This window comes from Canis aureus, chromosome 17 (genome assembly GCF_053574225.1).
Source record: "Canis aureus isolate CA01 chromosome 17, VMU_Caureus_v.1.0, whole genome shotgun sequence".
NCBI classification, from domain to species: domain Eukaryota; kingdom Metazoa; phylum Chordata; class Mammalia; order Carnivora; family Canidae; genus Canis; species Canis aureus.
Window position 1 is genome coordinate 24,445,473 of NC_135627.1, and position 6,122 is coordinate 24,451,594.

The window sequence follows — 6,122 nt, forward strand, 5'->3', positions numbered from 1 at the left end:
CCACACATTTTTTTAATCAGGAAATACAAAAACTAAAAAGATGCATGAATGATTAAAAAAAAGAAGATGTGAATCAAATAAAAATGTGTATATTCGAAGGATTTGAGTTTGAAAAGAGTACTGGAGCTCAGACTAATGTGATTCTTTTTTGATACTCTTTCCTAAGCTCTTGCTGACCAAAATTTTGGTTCACAAACCTGTAGCATATGTATCACCTGGGGACTTGTGAGTAATGCACATTTTCAGGTACTAAACCAAACCTACTGCATTTTAGCAACATCTCCAGTTGATTCATAAATACAAAGGTTTGAAATACATTGCTACTTATATAATTTCCATTGTTTCATAAACTGAACATACTATCCATTATTTTACCCTTTCATTGAGCCAATGGAGAGCAATAAGCTGTCGGTCAAAAAGTGTTTATGCTAGAATAACTTAAGTCTGCTTTTCTTTACAAGTAGAAAAATAGAGCCCATGTAGTTCCATTGTTTTCAAGACTGCAGTCAACTGGATAAGTTGAAAAACTTTCCATACAGTGAGAAAAAAGAATTCAGCTACTGATTTTCCTGGAATGAAAAGTTATTGAGTATATTCTTCTTACATCTCTGTATGTCAGTCTGTTCCTTCCTGAACCAGTGTGGTTTCTAATTATACATAAGAACAATCATCTTATCTTTGTTCCTTTTCAATCTTTCTTCTTTATTTTTGTTCTCCAATATGTAATACATACAATATGTCCAGGGACCATAGTGGATAGGGAATAATCTTTGAAAAAGGTTTCATTTCTAGATTAAAGGCAATTTTGGTTCACTCTTAGGCCAAATAATTATAATCGTTATCATTACAAATATTTGTGTTTAATATAAAATGATATGGCTTCAGGCGGTGATAGTTTAATACCCCACTCAACCCTCATCATTGGATGGTTATCTTCTCTGCCTCTTACAGAAAAATTGCATTGTTTTGCTAAATTTGCTTTGGATTAAATAGCTTTCAGTTTTGACAACAATAGTATGGCTTAGAATATAAACCACTTTTTAAGAGATTATTAAATATTAGGCATTGTGATTATAAATTTGCTTCCAGTAGCACTGTGAAATAGTTATGTTTATTATCCTCATTTTATAGATGAGAAAACAAAGATTCAGAGAAATAAGTGACTCTCCTAAAACTTTAATCTTCCTATGTAGCTTTATCTTGCCAATAATTGTAACTATGCCTTACCACAATCACACAATTCATACCTTAAGAAGAAAAAAAATTACATCTTTCTATAATCCTTAGGGCTTAAGCATAAAGAATATAAAACATCCATTTGTAATTGTTCAAACAGGTTTGCTTAAGAATATATTGGTTTGGAAATTTTATAAATAAAAATCATGAATAGAATTATTAGGTAAATAAATCTTGTACATAAATTTTGTGAAGTCTCTTGTGCATTTATTGTTTGTCCAAATATTTGGGTTTTTTAGTGATTCAAGTTTCCAAACAATAGTCTATCCTTCTGCAAACAGTGAACTAATCCTTCTATTTAGTCAGTTTTGTGCAACACTCTGAATAGAACCAAGAAGAGATGGTTAATATAATGTAATTACCAAATAGCTCATGACTAGCTTATCTAAAATTGCACAAGCTCTGCACTTTCAATGCATCACAGTAGACTTGTCTTAAGTATTTTGTTCCACCAACAAAACTAGAAGGAAATACATTATCTGATTTGTATTATCTTCTTCAACTACAATCTGCAAAGGAAGAATTGATAAGCAATTTCTCTCAGAGATGTATAGATAGAGAGTTATATATTTTTAAGTACAATTGCTTTTGTTAAATTTAACATTTTTAGTTAAAGTTTTATTATTATAACTGTATGTATGAATGACTCAAATTTCATACACCCACAAATTATATAAATGAGAATTTAATCAACAGCTAAATTGGGAGGAAAAATCCAGTTATTTATAAATCATCGCCTATATTTTATTCATAGAAAATTATATTTATGATTGCTTATTTTTTTTCATTAAAAATGTTAAAAAATCTTATAGACAAGGAAGATAAAATGAAGGAAGAGAGAGAAAGATGGAGGGAGAGAGAGAAGAAGAAAAGAAGAATACTTTATACATTATTTATGTTCACAGCATGCAGCACCAAATGTATATCAAAATAGGTGTTTTATTAATGGCTTTTTTTTCTGCCACTAACCAGGTAGGCAACATTTGGCATCTAGTTCAATCTATTAGTACTTTATATTAATAATTCATCAATTTAAAAGATTGGTTGGGGGATCCCTGGGTGGCGCAGAGGTTTAGCGCCTGCCTTTGGCCCAGGGCGTGATCCTGGAGACCCGGGATCGAGTCCCACGTCGGGCTCCCGGTGCACGGAGCCTGCTTCTCCCTCTGCCTGTGTCTCTGTCTCTGTCTCTCTCTCTCTCTCTGACTATCATAAATAAATAAAAATTAAAAAAAAGCAAAGAGGAAATTAAAAAAAAAAAAGATTGGTTGGGTGATATACTCAGGTATATTTAATATCAATAATCATACATTTTTAGTATACAATGTAGCCACACTTGCTAAAAGAACATAATTTAAAGAAAAAATTGTAGTGGAATATGGATTATACTAAATGCAGCAAAATCTTTCAAAAGTTTGAGGCTAAATTAGTTAAATAACATATAACAGTAGAATTGTAGGGAGTTATACCTTGCGAATATTTTTCAAATAATCATATTAAATTTTCAAACATGTAGTAACTTCTATTTTAATTCACTAGGAAACAACGTTTGAAAATTACAGGCCTACAAAGAAGAAAAATTCTAAGAAAGCAAAGAGAAAAAACACTATGACCCAACAGCTAGTAACAAAGAACCATGCCAAAAAAAAAAAAAATTAAGCTTACAAAAAAACCAGGAAAACCACTACACTTGTGACACCCATATTCAATTATAGCTGATCTCTGAGATCCCACTTAGTAAGAAAACAGCTGCAGCAGCAGAATGCATTTTCCAAAAATGGCTGTATTCCCCATTGCACATGTACTTTAAGAATTTACCACACTCCTATCAGAAGAATCTATGCCTTCTCATGAATCTAAGTGGACCTTTGTGACTGCCTCCACTAAAAGATAAGCTGCCATATGATTTCTGAGACCAGATTATAAAAACTATTACAGAAGTTGGGTCCAATGGTCAAAGAGTGAATAATAACTGCTATACCCTTGTCATGTTGAATAGAGAAGAAACCTGATAAAATAATAAAAAGGACTTTAGGGAACCCTGGGTGGCACAGCAGTTTGGCGCCTGCCTTTGGCCCAGGGCGCGATCCTGGAGACCCGGGATTGAATCCCACGTCAGGCTCCCGGTGCGTGGAGCCTGCTTCTCCCTCTGCCTGCGTCTCTGCCTTCTCTCTCTCTCTCTCTGTGACTATCATAAATAAATAAACATTAAAAAAAAAAAGGACTTTAATTTGGGAAAAATGGATATGGATATTGGCATCAGATTATGTGATAAAAGACATAGCGGAAATAGTGATTTATCAAATAACACTAAATTAAATGTATATTTAAGAAATGTCAGCTTGAATCAAGTAAAAATATGAAATGAATACAAATTTCTGCTCCGAAATCTAGATGGTTTAAATATAAAGCATATTAATAAGAATTTATATACATGTAAACAAATAATTTTGAAAGAAGAAAAAAAAATATTTAAAATATGTTGAGTAACTATGACCAAAAGCCATGGCGATTTTTTGCATATTTTTCTACCCTGACTTATAATTACTGTTTATGTATTGTCCATGTGCTAACCAATAATGTAATTAGAAATATTTCTCATTTCATGTTTTTCTTTACAAATAGACATTCATCCCGGAGAAACAATTTATGTCTGAAATATACTCAGAATAACAATATATCTGATCTTCATTGTTTTCTATATTTTGTTTGCATGAGTTATTTATTACATAAAAGTATTTCCTTTTTAAAAATCAGGATCTTAATTACTCAATGTTTTAACTGAAAATTGAAGTCAGCATAGAAAGATATCATAACTTTGACATTACCAAACAATTGAGTAATATTTCAGGGATTCATGAAAGATTATAAATATTTTTAAAAACCCATAACATAAATACATATGCATATATATGCAGAACACTTTGCTCTCGTGTTTTGTTTGTCTATTATAAAGAAAAATAAATCTTAGTATTCAATGTAAGTCACACTTTTAATCATATAATAATGCCCAGTTCTGAAAGCAAAGAGTTAGAGAAGTTCAATTTTAAATACATGCCTTTCATGACACATAGATGACAATCTATGGTGTTATCTGGGATCATATGGTTTTCATTATGCAATTGGGCTTCAAAACATATTATTACCTTCTGATTTGGAAAAGCAGCTAGTAAATCATGATCTGTGGAAGCAATGAAGCTAAGTTTAATCATAAATTTGCTTCTTACCAGCTAAGTCACTAAATGCCTTTAAACCTGAGTTTCTAAATCTTTAAAATGAATAAAAGTTTCACTGAGCTACTTGAAAGATTAAATGGAAATAAATTATATTAGTTCATGTAAGATGTGACTGTCATAAATAATCAAAATATTCAGTGTCTCTCTCTTTGGGAAAAAATGGACAAACAGCCTAATCAGTGCCAATGGGAAGCAGGCTTTGAATATATTTCACTTATGCTTGTGTTTAGTTTGGGGTTTATATGAACCTTATGACAGCATGTGTTTTTCAACTGCAGTGATTCAATTTTCAGGAGGCAGAGATGAGAGGTATGAGATAAATTATGAAATATCTTTTTTAAAAGATTTTATTTATTTATTCATGAGACACACACACACACACACACACACACACACACAGAGGCAGAGACACAGGCAGAGGGAGAAGAAGGCTCCATGCAGGGAGCCCAACGTGGGACTTGATCCCGGATCCCCAAGATCACGCTCTGGGCCAAAGGCAGATGCACTAAACTGCTGAGCCACCCAGGGATCCCCAAATTATGAAATATCTTGATGAAGGACTGATATTTAAACTTTGACTCAGTTGTTCTAGTTTAAGTTTTATAAGCAGATTATCCAAACTGTTTTTTTTTTTTTTTGACAAAGTGTTTCTGGCCCTTGATATTAAAATATAGTTGGAATTATTTAATTTCTGTCAATGGAGCATAGGTCCCCCCTCCAGGTAATTATGGCTTCCATGCATCCCACCATGAAACAACACAGGTGTTTCTGTACAGTGTAAGCAAACACTAGGAAAATCTGTTTCATTATCACCAAGGACAAAATTTGTTTTGCCCTTGACAAACTGTTCAATAGTTTTGGGGATCATTCTTCATCCAGGGGTAAATCATAGAGGTTTCTTACCAAATGAATAATATAAACAAGGTGGCATTTTACAAATATATAGTTGTGCACATATTAGATTTCTGTATATGGCCTCAAAAAATCATATTCAGGGAGCTTAAATTTCTTACCTTCAATAACAATATGAGATGGGATGAGGAATGATTTTTAACTGAATATTTAGGGTAAGTCTCTATGTCAATAATCTGTGTGAAATAACAGAATCTAGTTTATATCCAGTAAGAGAAAAAAGTATGAAGAAAAGATAAATAATTATAAAGGAGTAATCAAAAAGTTCTGATGAGTACTGATACCGTGAGATGGAGTGCAAGGATAGAGAATGAGGGAGAAAGAAAATAATAAGGAGGATAATTTGCAAATAATAATGTCAGGATATCATTATGTGTCATGGACCTGCATTAGAATTTGTATTATTCGTGTTCTGCTGATCTTTAAATCTTTCCTTTTCATTAGGATGGTGTTTTCTTTCTCTAGACTGTTACAACTGATAGAATGTACTTGCTTTGGGACTGGGATAAAGCATAATCTCAAATTTCTAGTCCTTATCAGCACATTTAAACCTAGATTCACTCACTCTGATCTGGAAAAATGCTAATTGTAGTCGATTTTGTTATTCCGAATAGTTCTATGAAGTCACCACAAAAACTGAATTAGGAAATACTGAACCATTGTTTCTAGGATAAATCCAGGATTAGGTTCAGGTTATAACACTTTTTTTTTTGTCAACAAATCAACACCTAACTTTGTTTT